Raw genomic sequence first — 21,153 nt, 5'->3', positions numbered from 1 at the left:
CATACACCGGCAATGCCCCACCCACAGCCTCTGGCCTTACACCTTTAGCACAGGCCTGAATCCCAATACCCAGCTCCTGTACTCCATTGCCTAAAGACTTCTTCGAGGCTTCTAAGCCCACTCTAATCTCCTTTAGGGCAGACCAGAGGGGCCAGGGAATTAACTGCCTTGGCAAGAGCCTTCAACAAGGAACTGCAATTCCTTCAGCCCTCAGATGGGATCATTCCTGGGTCCCAGAGTTTCCTCAGCAGAGTTAAGCTCCATCCACCCACAGGGTAAGAAAGATGGCCAGGCTAGACCAGGCCCAGAGGACGTCACCCAGAGTAGCTTGAGGATGTATCTCCAGGACAGAAAGACAGGACCAAGGCTGAAAGGAACCAGTGGCAGGACTGCAGCGAGGAAGGCTTGTACTTAAGCCCCTGGGAGGAGCCCAGACTCAGGAGGAAGAATTGAGCAGGTGGGCTGGGATGGGGGAGGGGTGACCTGAAACAGACCAAAGGCCCTGGAGAGGGCCAGTGTCTCAGGGGCAAGTCTAGGGGAAAGACACCCCAACAGTCACTTTGGAAAACTCAGTATCATGAAGTTGAACTTCTGCATAACTGTTTACCCAACAGCTCCACTCCTGGACTCATGCCCCACAGGGAGGCAGGAATGTGGTCTTTGGAAGACCTTAGTAACATCCCTATCTACAAGAGCGCAAAATAGGAAAGCATTGAAACCCTATCTAGGGTTGATGGATACATAAATGGTTGTTGCATATTCATACAGGAGAACCCTAGCCATCAAAAGGAGCAAAGTACACAAATTAATGCAACCAGGCGGATAAGCCTCACCTCCACACTAGCACACAAAGGAAGTCACACACAGGGAGAGGGGAGGACAAAGCACAGGCTGTAAGTATGTTTGCTTGAGGTTCAGAACAGCACAGGTAAATGCACTCTTAGAAGTCAGAGGGGCGGGCACAGGGAGAGGGCACAGATGATTTCCGGAGGCCAGTACAGCTGTTTGCAAAAATTCTTCAGTTATCCAGCTGTGATTTGCGAGTTTTTCTTGTCATATACTGTGTTACACTGCAATAAAAAGTGTCCTTAAGAGGCCCTAGGGACTTTGCTGTGCTGGATGGAGAGGTGTGTTGAACCATCATATTGAACCAAACCTGCCAGTACATACCATCTGCCGACAGATGGTCTGCGCATGTTGAATGAATGAATGAATGAGTGCACAAACTCACCAACAAATGAACAAGGAAATAATGAACAAATGCATGCATGAAGCGATGAGTGGATGAGTTGGGAGTGAATGAACATATGAACTGACAAACTAAAGGATGAAAGACTGAAGAAATCACCGAGGACTGAGTGAGGGTCCGGGTGCACGAATGGACAAAGGAAGAATAACGGAATGAATGAAAGGCCACGCCACAGAAGTCGGAATGAATGAAACCGAGGGTGAAAGGCACAATAAACCAACACCTGAATGTGTGTGAAGAGATGCCTGCAAGCAATCAGAAGTGAATGAACAAACACTGAAGAGGTGAACAAGTGAGTGGAAGGACAGCTAATGCCTGCGTGGAATCCTGAAACGGGTATGTCCCCGGGGGAACCAAACCCCAAAGTCCAAGGGCAGCATCTTCTCCCAGACATGAGGCCAAGGCCTTGGTGGATCGGCAGCAGAAGTCCCTTAGGTGCCCTCATTTTAGATTTAATAAGAATATTATTGAGCAAACGTCAGCTGAAGTTGCAGAGCACACTGCTTGGCAGGATTAACTCTGGTTCAGAGGGAAGAGCTAAATGGAATTGACTACATTGTTTTCACAATTAGGTCACAGATAATTACCTATTATGTAGCAAACCCCCAGCATGATTTTAATAATTGCTATTTAAATAACACATTTTCACTGTCTCCTTATAAATTAACCTCTGGGAGGTGTAATTACTGTCTGTGTGGGAAAGTTTGTTGAGCAGACTGGGAATGAGGAAGGGGTTGGCTCATCATTGTAATCATCCCAGGAGCCCCCGAGGCCAGGAGATGCTGGGGACGAGCTCAGGTTTGGGAAAACCTGGGTCCAGGACACAGCACCCCCTGTGAAGTGAAGATGGTCTCCAAATGCCCAAACTCCCCAGGCTATCCAGGAACTCTCACTCTAGACCCAGGTCAGGCTCGGAGTTAGTCACCCCCCAACTGTGTCCCCACAGCTCAAGCACATCCTCATCACAGGGTAACGGGGTCTCCGTTTCCCCGCCACCAGACTGAAGGCAGGATCTGTTTCTTCCTCAGCACATGCTCAGCTCCCAGCCCAGGGTCTGCACACAGTAGGTGCTCAGTGAGTGCTGGGGGAGGAATGCGTGGGTCTTGCAGGGCAGTGTGCGTTTGGGAAGCTGCTTCAGCTCCTTTCAGAGCCACAAGGTTTGACGAGCAGGTGGCCACTCACCATTTTTTCAAGGAGCTTGTCACGTGGCCCCATCACTGGCACTCTTCCATGTCACTTGTTCCCTGGACTCCACCTGCGTCTGCACGGCTCAGCCCCTCCCCACTCCCTGTGCACTGCCTCTAGGACCTGGTGGGCCTGAATGTATGGGAACAAGATGGTGTAATTGTGCACAGAATGAATATCCACGGACTCTTTTACGGGACAGGGCTCTGCTCTGATCAAAATGCATGAGGGTTAACACATCTCCAGGTCCCCACACTGACCCTGACCCAGTGCCAGCACTGACCAGAGGTCAGCATGTGGTCTAACCCCCCACAGGGATGGAGGGGGACCTGCCCAGTCCTCTGTGAGCACCTAGAGGAGCTGGATGGAGGATCCAGGTCCCTAAAAACGACCTGCATGTCACCCCTGCTGTCCATCCTGTGGACTGAATGCTGTGTATTTGCTCCTGTGACTCTGGAATTTCTTTCTACTTCAAGAGTCTACTTTCCTGAATAGTTCAGCTCACTCAAACTGTCTCTCTTTCTCTAAGGCCTTGGAAACCATACCTGACAAGGTCTCACCTGCAAATGTGACAGACAGTCCATCACTCCCTTGTTTGTGTCTGACCCTCCTGGCAATTTGGATGACACCTAACTCCTCCCCCAATCAGACCTGATGGAACTGACTATGGCAGGGGGACAGAGACAGAAGAGCAGCCTAAGGTGGAGGCTGAGCTGATCGCAAGGGCCTGAACTCCATGGGGAGAAGTGAAGACTCTTCCCATCAGCAAGAGGAGCAGGTTGGGGGAGCACAGTAGTGAGTTCCCTGCAGCCAAGATGAATGGTGCCCTCATCCAGGGAGTCAGAAGCCTGGAGGTGACCCCTGGTGGGCCCAGGGGATCCATGACCATAAGGTACCTTGGTGTCTGTCACCTGTAAAACTTCCATCAGTTCCAGGACCTACCTGTCTCCCAACTCTCCATGGTGTTGGACATAGAGACCAAATGACCGTCTGACCAGTCACCTCCATGGGCTACGCCTGGTGGGGCTGTCCTGGCTGGACTCCTCCATGCCCTCTGCTTGCCCAGAGCAAGTCCAGCTTCAAAGGGGCAGCCCTGGCAGGTGTCCCGGGATACTAACAACAGGCCACCTCTGGCTGGGGAAACCACAGGTCTTCAGACAGGCGGCTGAGACTCCTCTTATATTTTCTTCATTCTTCAGTTTGTTCTTGGCCATCACAAATTGACCTTGGAGACAGAGGAAGAAGCTATAAAAATTAAAGGAGAAATAGGCAGCAGTGACTCCCACGAAATGATATCATTTCCTTCTACACAATTAAACATGGACATTTAAAACATTCTGGTCACACGCTGCACTGACTCCAATTAGGGAAGATTATTTGATAATAAAAGGACTGGAAGTGTCTGTCTTGATCAGTTCAGGCTGCCACAACAAAATGCCACAGGTTGGGTGGGTTTAAACCACAGACATTTCTTCTCACAGTTCTGGAAGTTGGAAGTCCAAGATCAAGGTGTCAGCAGGGTGGTTTTCTGGAGGGGTCTCTCTTCCTGGTTTGCAGACGGCCACCTTCTCACTGTGTCATCACATGGCCTTTCCTCGGTGCTCACCTCCAGGGGAGAGAGCTCTGATACCTCTCCCTCTTCTAAAGATGCTAACCCTTCAGACTAGAGCCTCATTCTTATAGTTTCATTTCATCTTAACTGTATCCTTATAGGCCCCGTCTCCTAATACAGCCACACTAGGGGTTAGGGCTTCACTGCATAAGTTTGGACTGGACACAAATATTCAGCCCATAAATCCATAACACCGGCATTTAAAGAGCAAAAGAATCACAGTCTTCAGAGTCAGACAGCTCCAGATTTAAGTCTCAGCTCAGCCGCTTCCTTGTATGAGTTTCATTCACTTTCCAAACCGCCATCTTCTCATTTCTAGGGTGGGAGATGACCTACTTTCACAAGGTTGCTGGGTGGGTTTTTAAATAGGTTTCTCAACCTCAGCATTTTTGACATTTGGGGCCAAATGATTCTTTTCCTGGGGGCCTTTCCTGCACATTGTGGGTTTTTAGCAACAGACATGGCCTCTTCGTGTTAGATGTCAGCAACACACTCCCCACCCCACCCCCACTGAGCTATCACAACCAAATTCATCTCCAGACATTGCCAGATGTTCCCAGAGGGGCAGAAAGCAACCCTCGTTGAGAACTACTGCCTCAAATAGAGCAATGTGAGTGAATGCAGCTTCTGGGATATCTCGAGCACCAAAAAAAAAAAAAAACGGTAGTAGTTGTTATCGACTGAGTGAAGAATAAAGATAAAGGCAAGGTTGTCTTGGGAGAGATGCTTCCTGCCTCTTTGCCTCTTTGGAAACTCCCTTGATGGGCTGCTAAGCCAGTTTGATAATCTCTTATCCTTCTGATAAAATAAAGCTCGACTGCAGAAAGCTTTATCATCAAACAAAAAAAGGAAAGAGAAAGTGCTCACACTGCAATGTCCATAAAATCAATTTCTTACGCAAGGTCCCTGGTTGCTGAGAGGTGGAGGGCAGCCCCTCGCCCCTGCCTGAGGATGAGATGGCAGAGTCTCGCTGCATCCCCACAATAGCTGCAAAAGGGGCATCATCCTCCCGTCCAGCAGATGAGGAAACCAAGGCTAAGAGAGGTGATGTCACTTCAAGGTCATGTGATGCCACCTTCCTAAGCACCTATCAGGTGAGACCTAGCTATAGGGTAAGGGAGTTAGAGAAGGTGAGGTTCAGAAAAAGGAGAGCAGCACTTTACAGGAACAGATCACCTTTAATGAGGTGAGAAGGGGCAGCAATCAGATTAGTGAGCTGCTGCACTTATCCGAGAAAAGAGTAAGTATACATAGGCATGTATGTGGAAAGCTACTGTCTTAAGGGGGCCTGTTCTTCTCCAAGGCTGTTCGGAGTAGTTATCTCTTAAACGACTGGGGCAAGGAATTTTGGAGATCAGCCAGAGGCTGGACCGGCTGGTAGCTGGGCGTCATCAACCTAGTGTCCATTTTTTTCTTCGGGTGAGAGAGTTCTTTGTTTTGCATAGAATGGTGGGGAGGACCTGGAGGGGAGTTTTAACTCCAGGCTATTTTGAGCCCTGTAACTTTCCTTCAGTAGCAATGACCAAAGTCCCTGCTCCATGGAGATGCCATTGTGCTGAGGAGCACCAGCCATAGGGGTGAAGACGTAGTACATGTCAGGTGGTGGTCAGTGCAGAGGAGAAAAATCAAGCTGGATCTTAGGCAGCCTCATTTGTCTTAATGAAGCACCTGCCCATTTCCTACTGCCCCAAGGCTTCCCAGAGCTGCTTTCTGCTGGAGAGCCTCCTGGACACAGAGAACACTCTTAAAAATGGAAAAATGGCTGCATGGAGTAGGACCGAGGGCCCTTAGCTCCCTTCATTCACTTACTCACTCACTCATCACCCAGGCCAGCCTCAGTGCAAGTCCTTGGAACCAGGCACACCAGGGCCCTCCCTCCTGGGACTCACACTCCAGCTGGGGCCCTGATCCTACAGTCAGCACACACCACGTGGTCATGCCAGCTCCTGGCCTGTCTCAGCCCTGAGTCCCTTGTCTGTATGATGCAAGTGGTAACGACACTTGCTGGCCCATCCCCAGTGCTGGGAACATGCTGAAGGTTCACGTGCTTCCTCTCTGCCCCAGCCTCACGATGCCTGGGGTAACCACGATGCACAGATTAGGAAACTGAGGCCAGGAGAAGTGACAGCAGCTGCCTGACCTGAGAATCAACAAGTGGCTTCAGGGTCAGAGGACCCCAGTGTGTGTCCAGGCTTGGTCGTTCCCCAGCTGGGTGACCTCAGCAAGCCTTTTACCACCCAGCCTGTGTCCTCGTCAGCAAAGTGGTTTATGGTGTTACCTGCCCTGCAGGAAATAAGCTAGAGGGAGAGGGAGGGATCCCCTGCAGGGATGTTCAAAGGGAGAGGGAGATGGTGCTCAGAACTCATAGGACATGCCTGGTGCAGAGTGACTGTGGTCACAGTGATAGCGACTCCTTGTCCTGTGGTGGTCACTGCATGGGTCCTCCTGGCAGCCCTTAGATAGACATGCTGTTATAACCCTTATCCAAAGATGCTGTGGTCTCCAGTTTGCAGGTGAGCAAACTGGGACTCGGCAGAGGCGAGTCACCAAGCCGTTTGCCCAGATCACACACAGATGTGAAAAGCAGAATCAGGATTCTGCCTTAGAGAATTCCACCTGTGCTTTTAACTGCAAGGATTTTTTCTGTTTCCGCTTGTGTTATTATTCCTTCTCTCCCTCTAGCTTGTTTCCTGCCACCCATTCATACTGATCAGGTTTTATTCCCTCTTTTCCCTTTACTGGTTTGGAAATTCCATATTCTAGTCTCTCTCTTAATTGTTTGGCCTTAAAAATCATAATAAGCACACTTGACTGAACACAGTCTAAGGCAGATCAGTATCCCTGCTGTGCCTCCCAACAGCACAAAGACTCAGAATTTGCTTTCTCTGGTGGTCTTTCCACCTCGGTGTTGTGCGTTGCAGACCTGTGGTCCCAGCGCTTGATGTCTCCACATCGGCTGTAATTAATATGTCCGGTGGTACCACCCCTATCTACTGCTATCTGCTCCAGATTTATTCATCTTTTTGCTATCTGTTGCTGGTTGGATCCTCTCTTTCTTTCTAGGCTCAATGGCCTTTTTCTGAGTGATTTTTTTTTAATCAGTTTTTTAAAAGGTTTTGCAAGTGTCTCGTTTTCTTAAAATGTATTTCTCATTTAATTTTGAATGATTTAGCTGAGTCTAGAATTTCCCTTTGCTTATTTCATTTGGCACTAAAATATCTCACCTCCTGGCTCTCTGTCCTCTACTATGTCTAGGGAGAATCTGCTGCCTGTTTGTCATTCCTGGTAAGTAATCTTCTCTCTAGCTTATTTTTTTCTAAAAAAAAAAACTTTTTATTTTGTATTGTAACAATATGATAGCTTCAGGTGAACAGTGAGGGGACTCAGTCATACATATACATGTGTTCATTTTCCCCCAAACTCCTCTCCCATCCAGACTGTCTCTGGCTACTTTTTAAAGATTTTCTCTTTTCTTGGCATGCTGCATTTTCACTATAGTATATGTCTAATCATGGTTTTAATTTTATGTAACCTTCTTGAGGTTATTAGAGATGATTAAAGAGGGAAAAGGCACTGGTTTGTGAGTTGGAGGAAAGAAATTTGCCTAATATATCAGCATGTTATTTTTATTAATAGTATCTTAATCTTTGGGGGGCTGCTATAACAGAATACTATAGATTGGGTGGCTTATAAACAACAGAAATTTATTTCTCACAGTTTTGGAAGCTGGGAAGTCCAAGATTGTGTGGACAGATTGAAAGCCCAAATCCTGCTTCTCTGTCCTCATATGGTGGAAGGGGCTTGGGGAGCTCTCTGGGGTCTCTTCTAAAAGGTCACTAAACCCTCTCATGAAGGCTCCACCCTCATAATCTAATCACCTTCTGAAGGTCCTACCTCCTAATACCAACATGTTGAGGACATCATGGGGTTTCAACATACAAATTTGGGAGGACGTATTCAGTCTATACAAATATTCATATTACTAATTACTGATAAGCATCATAGCTGGCATACGTTGAGGGCTTACTTTGTGCCAGGCACTACTCTAAGTGGTGTGTGTGTGTGTGTGTGTGTTCAGTTCAGTCACTCAGTCGTGTCCGACTCTTTGCAACCCCATGAATCACAGCACGCCAGGCCTCCCTGTCCATCACCAGCTCCCGGAGTTCACTCAGACTCAGTGTCCATCGAATCAGTGATGCCATCCAGCCATCTCATCCTCTGTCATCCCCTTCTCCTCCTGCCCCCAACCCCTCCTAGCATCAGAGTGTGGTCTCAGTTTATTTCATCCTTCAAACTCCTTCTAAGGAGAGTACTAGTATTTTCCTCATTTTACAGATGAGGAAACTGAGGCAGAGCAGTTGAATTCACTAGAGAAAGGGAGTTAAGTGGAAGGTGAGGGTGGCATGGGTGTGGAGGTCAAGCAGGTCGGAGTTCGCATCCCCATCTGGCCCATCGCCAAGCTATGTGGCCTTGAGCAAGTGACTCCCCCTTTGTGAGCCTCTGTCAAATGCAGGATGGGCTAGGACCCCTGCAGGACCTGAGACCTGTCAGGGGCTGCAGAGATGAGCGTCCCCCCTCCCTCCCTGAAGTTACAGTTGGTGCCAAGTCTCTGTTCTGGTTCCAAGCACCCTTGGGGCTGGGACGCCCAAAGGAGGGGATGGTCCTTTGGAGAGAGGCGGGGGCTGCCTGCGCCACCTTCTGGGAATTGCCAGGAGTCTGGGGGGCCCAGAAACCCTAGGGATATGAATACTCATGTCATTGCTGGAGTCCAGAGCCCCCATGTCAGGGAGCATCAGACCCTCATCACCAGCTCTGCAGCCATCCTCAGAGTGGTGAGCTCTGCAGATGAGGCTGGCCTCCAGAACACAAGGATATCTTTGAATACTTCTTAATGAAAAACATATTTACGTCCAAGCCAAAATTACATTGTCAGCAGTTAATTATCACTTGTCAAACAACTGTGTGCCCAGATTGTGGGTTTAATTTTCATATAGGTTTGCAAAAGCCTTGTTCCTCTTGTTTGATGAGGTCTCTGAGAGAGAAAGAGAGGCATTCATTGTTGGAAAGAATCCTTTTTTTAAATCATATTTTTAAATAAACAGGTTTCCTTGGTGTCTGAGTCAGGGTTCTTTGCAAGTAACAAAAACACTCAGTGTAGTTTAGACAGAGAGAAAGAAGCTGAAGTGGGGGCGCATTCCAGGGCTGGAAAGTATATGGGCCCCGTCCTGGTCAGGGTCTGACTCTGGGAAAGTAGGAAGAACTTCGGACTGAGTGGGGCTATAAAAACAGAAAGACAAGGCAGCCATTCACCCACCAGGTGGTCAGAGCCATCAGGAAGAGGGCTGTGTGTCTGGTGAGAAGGAAAGGCAGAAACGGGTACCTTGGGGGCTGGTAGTTCATGCAGGTTTGGGTGCATTAAACTCTGGCAAGGAGCTGGGAGCAGATGGATAGCCTATTGTGGAGCTGGGCAAGAGGTGTATCTTCTTTTTTTTATAAGTCTTTTTTTTAAATTAACTAATTTATTTTAATTGGAGGCTAATTACTTTACAATATTGTAGTGGTTTTCCATACATTCACTTGAATCAGCCATGGGTGTACATGTCTTAAAGACAAAGTTGTAAATTCAGCCCAGACCCACTCACATCAGTCAAGGAAAGGACTTGTGCCCTACCAGGGGGCACCTCTCCCCAGCTCACAGGAAGGTTCACCTGACGGAGCTCTCCAATGCCAGGACCATCCCTCCAGCTACCAGGGCACCTGCTGGAACAGGAATTCTGCTGAGGGTTTCCCCAGGTGCGGCGCTTGCATCCCGGGATAAGAACTCGGATGTCTGAGTGGCTGGTGGCATTGGTGATGTGATGGCTGGCTGGTGACGAGGAAGCCGTAGGGGTGGATGAGCCAACCTGGGAGGGAAAGACTGGGGCAGAGGGCTGTCAGTGTGAGTCCTGGTCTCCTGGGGTCCATGCAACCCCAATACAGAGCCGCTCAGAGCTCAGAATGGGAAGGAGAAATGCAAGTGGAATCAATGAGGGCCCATTGATTCCAGGGCTGGCAGGGGCGCAGGGAGGTCACCTCACTACTCAGCATACAGGGGGCACTAGTGGTAAAGAACCCACCTGCCAACGCAGGAGGCAAGAGACCCCGGGGTCGGGAAGACCCCTTGAAGTGGGAAATTGCAGCCCTCTCCAGTATTCTTGCCTGAGAAATCCCATGGATGGAAGAGCCTGGCAAGCCATATATAGTCTCTGGGGTCGCAAAGAATTGGACACGACTGAAGCGACTTAGCACACACTGTCTGGAATGTCCCAGAACAGTCACACCTGCATGAGAACCCTGGGGAGAGTACTCAGAGCCCAGCCCTGGGTCCTGAGGAGCCAGCTGGGAGCCCCGGCCCAACGCCCAGCATCTGTGTGAAGCTGGGCAGTTCCTGAGCCAGGCCTGTGACCCCCTTGTGAGAACAGGGGTGTCCCTAGAAGCTGCTCCAACAAAGGTCCGTCTAGTCAAGGCTATGGTTTTTCCAATAGTCATGTATGGATGTGAGAGTTGGACTATAAAGAAAGCTGAGCGCCGAAAAATTGATGCTTTTGAACTGTGGTGTTGGAGAAGACTCTTGAGAGTCCCTTGGACTGCAAGGAGATCCAACCAGTCCATCCTAAAGGAGATCAGTCCTGAGGATTCATTTCAAGGACTGATGTTGAAGCTGAAACTCCAACACTTTGGCCACCTGATGCTAAGAGCTGACTCATTTGAAAAGACCCTGATGATAGGAAAAATTGAAGGTGGAAGGAGAAGGGGACGACAGAGGATGAGATGGTTGGATGGCATCACCGACTCAATGGACATGGGTTTGAGTAAACTCTGGGAGTTGGTGATGGACAGGGAGGTTTGGCATACTGCAGTCCATGGGGTTGCAAAGAGTCAAACACAGCTGAGCGACTGAACTGAACTGAATTGAGAAGCTGCTCCATAGGACTGCTGTGACCAGTAAGGAGCAGCATCTCATTGAGGACAGCGTCTCACACGGGAAGCCGAGTCAGCATGCAGGGAGCTCACTGCCTCAGCAAATGTCCACCAGAGCCCACCTGAGGGGCCCCATCTCAGCAACAGGGAGAAGCTCAGGTTCTAGAAAGAGGAGACACCCCAACATTAACAGTGGACTGTGGTGTGGACGCAGATAGTAAGAGTTAGGAGTAAAATGCCACTGGGAGAGGGGAGAGGGTCGAGGGTCTTGAAGTTCACTGTTGACAGGGGTCAAGGAAGGTCAGACCAGGTAACAGTAGGGCAAAGACCTGAAGGAAGGGAGAGAGGGAGCAGATAGACACAGGAAGGGCTCCAGGCAGAGGCCCAGGGCCAGGCCTTGAGGAGGAGCAGGCACTGGGTTCCTGGTCCAGGAAGGATGGAGGGCTGGGAGCAGGGAGGGAGTGAGGGGGATGGGCTCGGGGTGGGGGAGATGCAGGGCCCGGGGCCACCTCAGCGTGGACTGTGTCCTCATGAGGCAGAAACCCTGGTGTGTGGAGCAGAGCAGGGGCGGCCCCTCTCTGAGTCTCACAGGGTCACCCAACTCCTACGGGGAGAGTGACGGGAGCAGGGACAGGGCAGAGGCAGGGACCAGGCAGGAGCCTGCTGCCCCAGTCCAGGCAAGATGGTGGTGGACCAGGGTGAAGGACTGAAGAGCAGGAGAAGATCCCAGGTGTGGAGTCACATGAAGGTTAGCTAATAGGCCCCAGGGATTATTCACTCCATAAATTGTAATAATTATTTGTTCTTAAAACTTCATACTATTTCACCCAACATCCTCTTATAGGAGGCTACTTTGACCTTTGTTATTTTGAAGGGTTGCTTGTTTTTATATTCTATCCTAATGTATCCTGACAGTTATACCAATTCTAAATTAATCATAAAGCAATACTTGTATGTGTGTATGTGTTCAGTCATTCAATCGTGTCCAACTCTTTGGGACCCTATGGACTGTGGCCTGCCAGGCTCCCCTGTCCATGGGATCTTCCAGGCAAGAATACTGGAGTGGGTTGCCATTTCCCACTCCAAGCGATCTTCTCAACCCCGGGACACAACCCGAGTCCCTTGTGTCTCCTGCGCTGGCAGGTGATTTCTTTACCACTGTGCCACCTGGGAAGCCCCATACTTGTATATAGGCAGGAAAAAGATTGAAGAAAGTAGAAACAACTGTCTTTGGGAAGGGAGCTATCCAGGATTTATAACCTCTTTTATATTAATGTTTGCACTTTCCAAACATTAATTTCCAAAGTAGGCATCGTTCACATTGAGGGGAAAGGTCAGTGTTATTAAGGAGAGTGCCGGGTCCTGGCCAGGCCACCCTGTCCCAGGCTGTATCTCGGGCTCCAGACTCACTGAGTGTCTGTCTCACCCAATTAGCCCTTTATTACTGATCGTTTTGTTCTCTAATTGTCCGCCCTGCATAATTTAGCATGCTCATATACTGTCTTGTTCTCCAGCATTTAATTTAGTGTCTCTTGGCCTCAGTTTCTCATTGCCAAGTGCAAATGTGGCAGAAAGGGAGATCTCTAGTGGCCTCTCAACCCCAGCCCTCCCTCGGGGCCTGAAGTAGTAAAGCTGACTCTATGCTAAGCCCTGTGCTCAGCCCTTTGCATGCACTGGCTCATTTAATCAACAATCTATAAAGGAGGCATTAAGATGAAGCTACAGAAGCACAGAGAGGTTCAGAGACTTATCCAAGGTCACACAGCTCAGAAGTCAGCCTTGAGCCCTGGCAGTCTGCTCCCTAGTCCCTGCTCTTCTTGCTCTACTGAATGTGCCTGGACTCTGTGCCAGAGGCTTGAGAAACTATCAGAGTAATAATAATGGAATCTATCACTGAGTGTCACAGGTGTTACCACATCTAAGTCTGGCCCCCACCCCCTAAGGCAGACGTTTGTATCTTCAACTCACACATGAGGGCCCTGAGCTCAGAGACGTTAAGTGACTTCCCCAAGGTCCCATAGGGAGGACACGGCAGAACCCGGACTGAAGAACAGGCCAAAGCCTGGGGTCTAACGAGGGCGTGGGGCTCGGGGCCGTTGGCAAGGGCTGAGCCTCCTCCATCAGGGTTTGCAATCAGATGCAGCCACACCCCAGGAGATGCCCCAGAGCTTAAAGGTGAGATGCTGTCCTGAGCACACGCTGGGAAAGACCAGGAGGCGCAGAGTAGGGATGAAGCAAGCCTGGAAACCAAAGGGCCAATGTATCTGGACCTAGATGGGCTCCCTGCAGGAGCCCAGGTGCTGAGAAGGGCAGCATCACTTTATGGCCAAATCATCTACCTGGTGGAGACTGTGAGGCACAGTGATGTGGCTGGCTGCTGCCTAGGCTCTGGGGGGAATAACAGTGGGTCCTAAATCTAGCAGGAATTTCTTTCTCAACACAGTTGTTCTAGTTGTCATTGTCATGGCTGATAACATTTTGACAGCCATCAACCCAGAAAGTCTGGATGGGGCCCTGGAGAAAGGAGAGGCCTGGGATGGCTTGGACAGGATTTCCAAGGGAAGAAGGGGTGACTCAAAACCTTGGGGAGACTCAAGTTGGGAGGCTGCCAGCCTGACCCACAGGTGGGGCATTTCATAGTCCCAGAAGCTATACTTACTGAATGTTAGAATCAGAGGATGTTAATGCCAAGTGGAAGAATAAATGTTATAATCTTTGAAGATGAAAAATGCTCTTTCCTCTGCCCTCTTGGGTCTCTTCCTGTTGCCCATCACCAGGTGAGCCCCCAGTGCCTAGATCATAGGCTGGCACAGAGCAGGTGCTCGGCAAACTGTTGGATGAGAGATTGGTTGCCTGAGTGGGCCTCAGTTTCCCCATCTGTAAATGAGGAAGTCAATTCCAGGTTCTCTCTCCCATCCCCCTTCCTCTCCTCACCCCCAAGGCCATCTCTCTGGGAACCTGGAAGGGCCGAGAAGGCTGGAAATAGTGGGCATGCTCACAGACCTGAGGAAGGGCCTGCAGAGGCGACAGCCGAGCCCTCATCCTGCAGGGCTGGGCTGCAAGTTTCATTTCACACTTGGTACCCAAGCTGACATTATGGTGCTGGCCAGGAGCCTCGTATACAGTTATTAAATGTGATCCGCTGTAGGTGTATAATTGTTGGAAGTGCTTTTGCATACTTCATTAAAACTATAAATATAGAGTGCATTATCATATGCTATGTTCTGTGTTAAGGATGTAATGCGTCTATTATTTTCCCCCAAGATGGAGATTGCCAATTCACGATCAAGGAATAATTGATACCATTGACTACACTGTTTATTCATCAACTTGGAAAAGAAATGGCAGCCTCGATGATGGGTAAAACTCCTTACACTTCAAATGGGTCCTGGGGTCCTGGAGTTCCAGGAGGGACAGAGAAGGGTCAGGAAAGAGATCAGCTGCAGCCACCAGCCCGGACCGGGTGACAGTCAGGGCAGGAGGGGTTACCTGAGCACCTGCCTGTGGCTCCACCCAAGGCCTTGCAGGGGATAAGAGCTGGATCCCCGTCTGCTCTCACTCATCTGCAGTCGCCCCTCAGCCTCAGTTTCCTTGGCTGTAAAGTGGGGATGAAAGCAGCTCCCTCCTCGCAGGGTGGCTATGAGGATTAAGGGAGTGTATGCAATGAATGTGCCCAGGACACACAGGAGGTGCTCATTGGTGTGAACTGATATTCTTGCTGTTGTCACCCAGGACTGAGACAGAGGAGGTACATGGGCCCATTTCTCAGATGGGACTAATTGCTGTGATGGCTCCTGGCTGCTGACACACCCTTGAGCTAGGCACCTGTACATCTGACCCCATGGCCCCTTTACAAGTGCCCTATATGTCAGGTGCTATTCCAGCCCTCTCTCTTCTGGGGGAGGCTGTCCTTTGGGTGGGTCGAGTATTTTCCAGGTCACACAGCCCACAGGGGACAGAGGCTCAGAGCAGAGCTTTGAGGCTAGGCCACCACTCCACACCCAATGTGTCCTGTGACACTCAATCACAAATGCTGATGAGGAGGGGGTAGACACTCATGACTGCCCACCCGATAGCCCACCCCTCCTTCCTTCCCTTGCAGAGCCCTGTGTTTGTCCTGCAGCAACAGGCTCAGACCTGGTGGACCTCCCCAGCCCAGGAGTGAACCCAAGCCTGGCACCCCAACCCCCTTCTCCAGAGATTGTTTTAGAGATGACAGTGTGACCCAGAGCTGGCCATTGAGATGTGAGGAAAAATCTGCTGGTAGAGGGACTGCTTCTGGGAATCATTTTTTCTGGCTTCACTCCACTCCCTTCTTAACTTGAATGCTATTGTAGGAGGTGTGATGTTTGGAGCTGTGGCAGCCATCCTGCAACCATGAGGTAAAACGCTAATGACAAAAAGTGAACACAGCCAAGAATAGTAGAGAGGAGAGAGGAAAGAGCCAGGACTTTGTTGACATCTCCGAGCATTTGACCAAGCAGCAACCACCTCTTTTAAAATATCTGGTTATCGCCTGAACCACTGTTTTTGTTTTCTGTTACACGCTCCCCAATGCATCTTAACTAATAGAAGTGATTTCTATATGCCCACCACTCACATACCATAACCCCCACCACACAAGGTCATAGTCACTTGTCCACACCTGTTGCCCTGTCAGACCCTAGAGTCCTGGAGTTGAAGGTTCTGTTTTGTCGATCTTGCAGCTCCCAAGTGTCTCTATCCCTGGTGATTCCCAGTTATTAATACTGTAGCATAAATGATGTGAAGGATGGAATTAATGAATGAAAGAACAATTCATAAACAAATAAGTATAGCAAATGTGTGTTTTGTAAACTGCAAAGCACTGAGCCTAAGTGTGGGGTTAGGTTCTAGCGTGTGGATAAGATGCAGAAGGGATGGATGAGCAGGGTTTAGAGAAAAAGATTCTTTGAGAGGGATCGAGGCTGTGCCTTCTTCCCAGACATCCTCCTGCTTCTGTGTCCTGCTGGACCAGGGGTCAGCTCCTGCCGTTCCCCTGGGCTGCTAGAGTGTTCCACAACCATTACCTCTCTCCCTCCCCAAATAGACCCTGAGAGACAGGCTTTGTGCTCTGTCATTTTCTCTCTAAAAAATTGCCGTGAGAAACCAAATGGTTATCATTACTCCAGCTGCTGCAATTCTTTGCTGTTATTTTTAAAGGTGAAAGAGGAGTGGACCCTGGGAGAGGAGGCGGTAAGGAGGAGTGGAAAGAAACTGTTCAGGGCAAAGGGCTTTCCGAATTTCAGCTCCCAGCTTTGCAGGGAGACTGGATTAAGGGATCAAATCAAATGAATTTTGCCATCAGATTGAGAGATGTGTCTCCCCCCCCACACCCCCCTCCAAATGCCTTACTTTGACAGTTGGCTTCGAGAGATTTGACAGAATTCATTTTTCTAGCAGACAAGAAAGATCAAGGTATTAAACAAAATGCATTCCACCGTGAGAGCTCTGTTAACTGCTTAACTTAATAGAGGTGAGTTTGCGGCAAATGTGAGAAGTCATCTCTTCCCGTGGAAAATTGCCCATGGAAATTTGCCTGTGGCAGAGAGGGGAGGCAGTGGGCAGGCAGGGCAGAGGTGGAGATGGCCATGCCCTCCCGGGTCCTGCCCTCAGGGTCGCCCTGGGGAAGCCAGCCACACAGAGCCTCGACCTCGGGGCTCAGGACCAGCCACTCCACTCTGGGCCTCGGTTTCCCTTTAGCACACAGGATGCTGTGTGTGCCTTTCTTTAAAAGCTGCCATATTTCAAGTAGACGCATGTTGTGTGTTATCTCACTTTGTCCCCACAACAACCCTTAAGCACTTCACGAAGTCAGACGGGCATGTCACTTACCTGCTCTGACTCTCGGGTTCCTCATCTGCACAAACAGACCTGATGAGATTGACCAGCAAGGGAAGAGCGAGAGTTCAGTGAGCCCATGGATGGAGGTAGGGTACTCAGCAGGCCTTCAGCTGGCTGTCCTTAGTCCACAGAAGGCGGTGGCGGGTGAGGGGAGAGAGGGGCCTTTGGAGACGATCCTTGGGTGGAGGGGTGGGCGGCACATGGAAGCATCTGGCAAGCAGTTGCATCCGATGAGCACTGTTAGCCGAGGTGAATTCGCTGGCCCTCGGCACGCCCCTCCCACCCTCTGAGTCACTTTTCCGAATCAAAGACAGGGCGAGAATTAACCTTCAGGGCATTATAAGGGGTGAACCCAGCAGAACCTCAGGAAGCAAGCGGTCATTTCCTCCCCACCTAACCCACCCATCAAATCCTAAATGGTGATGCTGTGCAAGTGCTACACTCAATATGCCAGCAAATTTGGAAGACTCAGCAGGAGCTACAGGACTGGAAAAGTTCAGTTTTCATTTCAATCCCTAAGAAAGGCAATGCCAAAGAACGCTCCAACTACTGCACAATTGCACTCATCTCACACACTAGCAAAGAAATGCTCAAAATTCTCCAAGCCAGGCTTCAGCAATGTGTGAACCGTGAACTTCCAGATGTTCAAGCTGGTTTTAGAAAAGGCAGAGGAACCAGAGATCAAATTGCCAACATCTGTTGGGTCATTGAAAAAACAAGAGAGTTCCAGAAAACATCTATTTCTGCTTTATGACTACGCCAAAGCCTTTGACTGTGTGGATCACAATAAACTGTGGAAAATTCTGAAAGAGATGGGAATACCAGACCACCTGACCTGCCTCTTGAGAAATCTGTATGCAGACCAGGAAGCAACCGTTAGAACTGGACATGGAACAGCAAACGGATTCCAAATTGGGAAAGGAGTATGTCAAGGCTGTATATTGTCACCCAGCTTATTTAACTTCTATGCAGAGTACATCATGAGAAACGCTGGACTGGAAGAAACACAAGCTGGAATCAAGATTGCTGGGAGAAATATCAATAACCTCAGATATGCAGATGACACCACCCTTATGGCAGAAAGTGAAGAAGAACTAAAGAGCCTCTTGATGAAAGTGAAAGAAGAGAGTGAAAAAGTTGGCTTAAAGCTCAACATTCAGAAAACGAAGATCATGGCATCTGGTCCCATCACTTCATGGCAAATAGGTGGGGAAACAGTGTAAACTGTTTTTTGAGCTCCAAAATCACGGCAGATGGTGACTCAGTTCAGTTCAGTTCAGTCACTCAGTCATGTCCGACTCTTTGCGACCCCATGAACCGCAGCACACCAGGCCTCCCTGTCCATCACCAACTCCTGGAGTCTACCCAAACCCATGTCCATCGAGTCGGTGATGCCGTCCAACCATCTCATCCTCTGTCATCCCCTTCTCCTCCTGCCCTCAATTTTTCCCAGCATCAGGGTCTTTTCAAATGAGTCAGCTCTTCACATCAAGTGGCCACAGTATTAGAGTTTCAGCTTCAACATCACTCCTTCCAATGAACACCCAGGACTAATTTCCTTTAGAATGGACTGGTAGGATCTCCTTGCAGTCCAAGGAACTCTCAAGAGTCTTCTCCAACACCACAGTTCAAAAGCATCAATTCTTCGGTGCTCAGCTTTCTTCACAGTCCAACTCTCACATCCATACATGACCACAGGAAAAACCATAGCCTTGACTAGACGGACCTTTGTTGGCAAAGTAATGTCTCTGCTTTTTAATATGCTGTCTAGATTGGTCATAACTTTCCTTCCAAGGAGTAAGTGTATTTTAATTTCATGGCTGCAATCACCATCTGCAGTGATTTTGAAGCCCAGAAAAATAAAATCAGCCACTGTTGCCACTGTTTCCCCATCTATTTCCCGTGAAGTGATGGGACCAGATGCAATGATCTTAGTTTTCTGATGGTGACTGCAGCCATGAAATCAATATCCCTTGCTCCTTGGAAAAAAAAGTTATGACTAACCTAGACAGCATATTAAAAACAGAGACTTTACTTTGCCAACAAAGGTCCGTCTAGCCAAGGCTATGGTTTTTCCAGTAGTCATGTATGGATGTGAGAGTTGGACCATAAAGAAAGCTGAGCGCAGAAGAATTGATGCTTTATGACTGTGGTATTGGAGAAGACTCTTGAGAGTCCCTTGCACTGCAAAGAGATCCAACCAGTCCATTCCAAAGGAAATCAGTCCTGAATATTCATTTGAAGGAGTGATGTTGAAGCTGAAACTCCAATACTTTGGCCACCTGATGCAAAGAACTGACTTACTGGAAAAGACCCTGATGATGGGAAAGATTGAAGGCAGGAGGAGAAGGGGACGACAGAGGATGAGATGGTTGGATGGCATCACCGACTCGATGGACATGAGTTTGAGTAAATTCCGGGAGTTGGTGGTGGACAGGGAGGCCAGGCATGCTGCAGTCCCTGGGGTCGCAAAGAGTCAGATACGACTGAGTGACTGAACTGAACTGGACTGATCCACCTGCAGGTCCCTGGGCCAAGGGCTGGGACCCACCTTCCATTTAGGGTTTGCAGAAATGCCTCTGGGCTATTCCCCAATGTCAGCTTCCCTCCCCAGCCCCAAACAGGGCAGACCCTCCTTGTTCCCTGAAATGAGGAGAACCCCCAGTGGTGACTATCCCTATGAGCATTACATCTGCAAATGTCGTCATAGAAATATTCAACTTGGGCAACCCCCTGCCTCCTGGCCAAGGAGTGAATGTGCCTGCATGTGTGTATGTGCACAAGTGTGTGCAAATGAGGGCAGCACCCCATCTCTTCAAGGTCTCTAAGGTGACCTCCAAACGCTGCCTCTGAAGGAGGTTCCCCACAGTCACAGGGGTACAGGGAGAGGTGGAAAGAAGACTAGACCTCAACCAGCAGCTGCCCCCGTGAATTCAGCTCCCGTCCACTCTGTCTCACCTGTGGATAGAATGCACTTTCAAAGTGTGGCTTCCAGGTGAGTCACACATCATGTATTTGCTGATATGTGCTACTTTGTACTATGTAAGTATTTGAGTCCCGTCCCAAGGTCTGTGATTCTGTCATAGCATGTCTTCATTTTTCAGTCTTATGGAAGCTTCCCAGCAGAAGAGCAGCCTGGGCTTCCATGGGCTCTGAGAAGCTGGCATAGGATGGACACAGGCCCAGGTGGCAGTGCGTCACAGAGCAGGTGTGACCCCGCTCACAGGTGCGGGGCCCTTAGAAGTGTGCCTCCCAGGACACACTGGACACAGCTGGTGGGATTCGGTCTTGTACCTTCCTGCCTTGTGGAAGGAAGAGAGGGAGGGAGGAAACTGAATGAGTGAGTGGGTGACTGCCTTCCCCCCAAGCAGTCTGTGAGCAAAAGCCATGCCTACCATCATGACCCCAGAGCCTGGCATGTGTGGGGCCCAGGAGAAATGTTGCTTGAATAAATGAATCAGGGTGCTCCAAGGGGTCCCTTGGAGGTGGTTACCAATGGGTGGTGGGTGGCCAGAAGCAGAAATCAGAAGCCCAGGTCAGAGGGCAGGGAGCTTGGACAGCAAGAGGTAGAGGAGCAAGCCAGGTGTGAGCGTTCTGTGTCACCCCAGGGCAGGCCCAGCTGTCTGCTGCAGTCTTGTTTCTGTTCTCTGGGGTGAGTAGCCTTGGGCGAGAAGCTGTTCATAGATGCCAGTGGGCTGACACCCCAGCTTTGTCCCCCATCTGCCTGCCCTTCCCTTACGCCTACTTCCTCCCACCAGGCCTCTGCGTCCATGTCTGATGCAGCACAGTGGCCTGTTCTCACCCCATTCCTGTGCCCACATTCATCCCCAGGCAGACACTCCCTTCTTAACCCGATGCTTTCAGACCCTGCCCACCCTTCACTCACCCACGGCTCTCTGGATTGTCCCAGTCACCTCTGCCCAGAACATGACCACCTCCTATGCCTACAGTATTGAAACCGTTAGGTGTCATTTGGGAAGGCCCTGAAGATCTTTGGTCCTTATGTCTCAGAGCAGAAATAATTCAGTGAGAGGCAAAGTGATAGGTAAGAAGTGATTTATTAGAATAGGATGCTTGTGTGGCTTACAGGTGGGCTGGCAAGAGGGTGCTACCCCAAGAACTTACTGGGCTACAGTTTTATAATCAAAGGGAAAGTGGGGAGGGGGAAGAAGAGCATCTTCTTCCTCATTCTTGAGTAGATGTCACGCTTCCATCATCAGCTCCTCCCCCAGGATGGGCAGGGGAGTTTTCTTGTCCCTACATGGTCAAGCCAGGACTGTCTCTG

The sequence above is a fragment of the Bos indicus genome, chromosome 2 (assembly GCF_029378745.1).
Source record: "Bos indicus isolate NIAB-ARS_2022 breed Sahiwal x Tharparkar chromosome 2, NIAB-ARS_B.indTharparkar_mat_pri_1.0, whole genome shotgun sequence".
Lineage (NCBI taxonomy): Eukaryota > Metazoa > Chordata > Mammalia > Artiodactyla > Bovidae > Bos > Bos indicus.
This window is presented reverse-complemented; position numbering follows the sequence as displayed.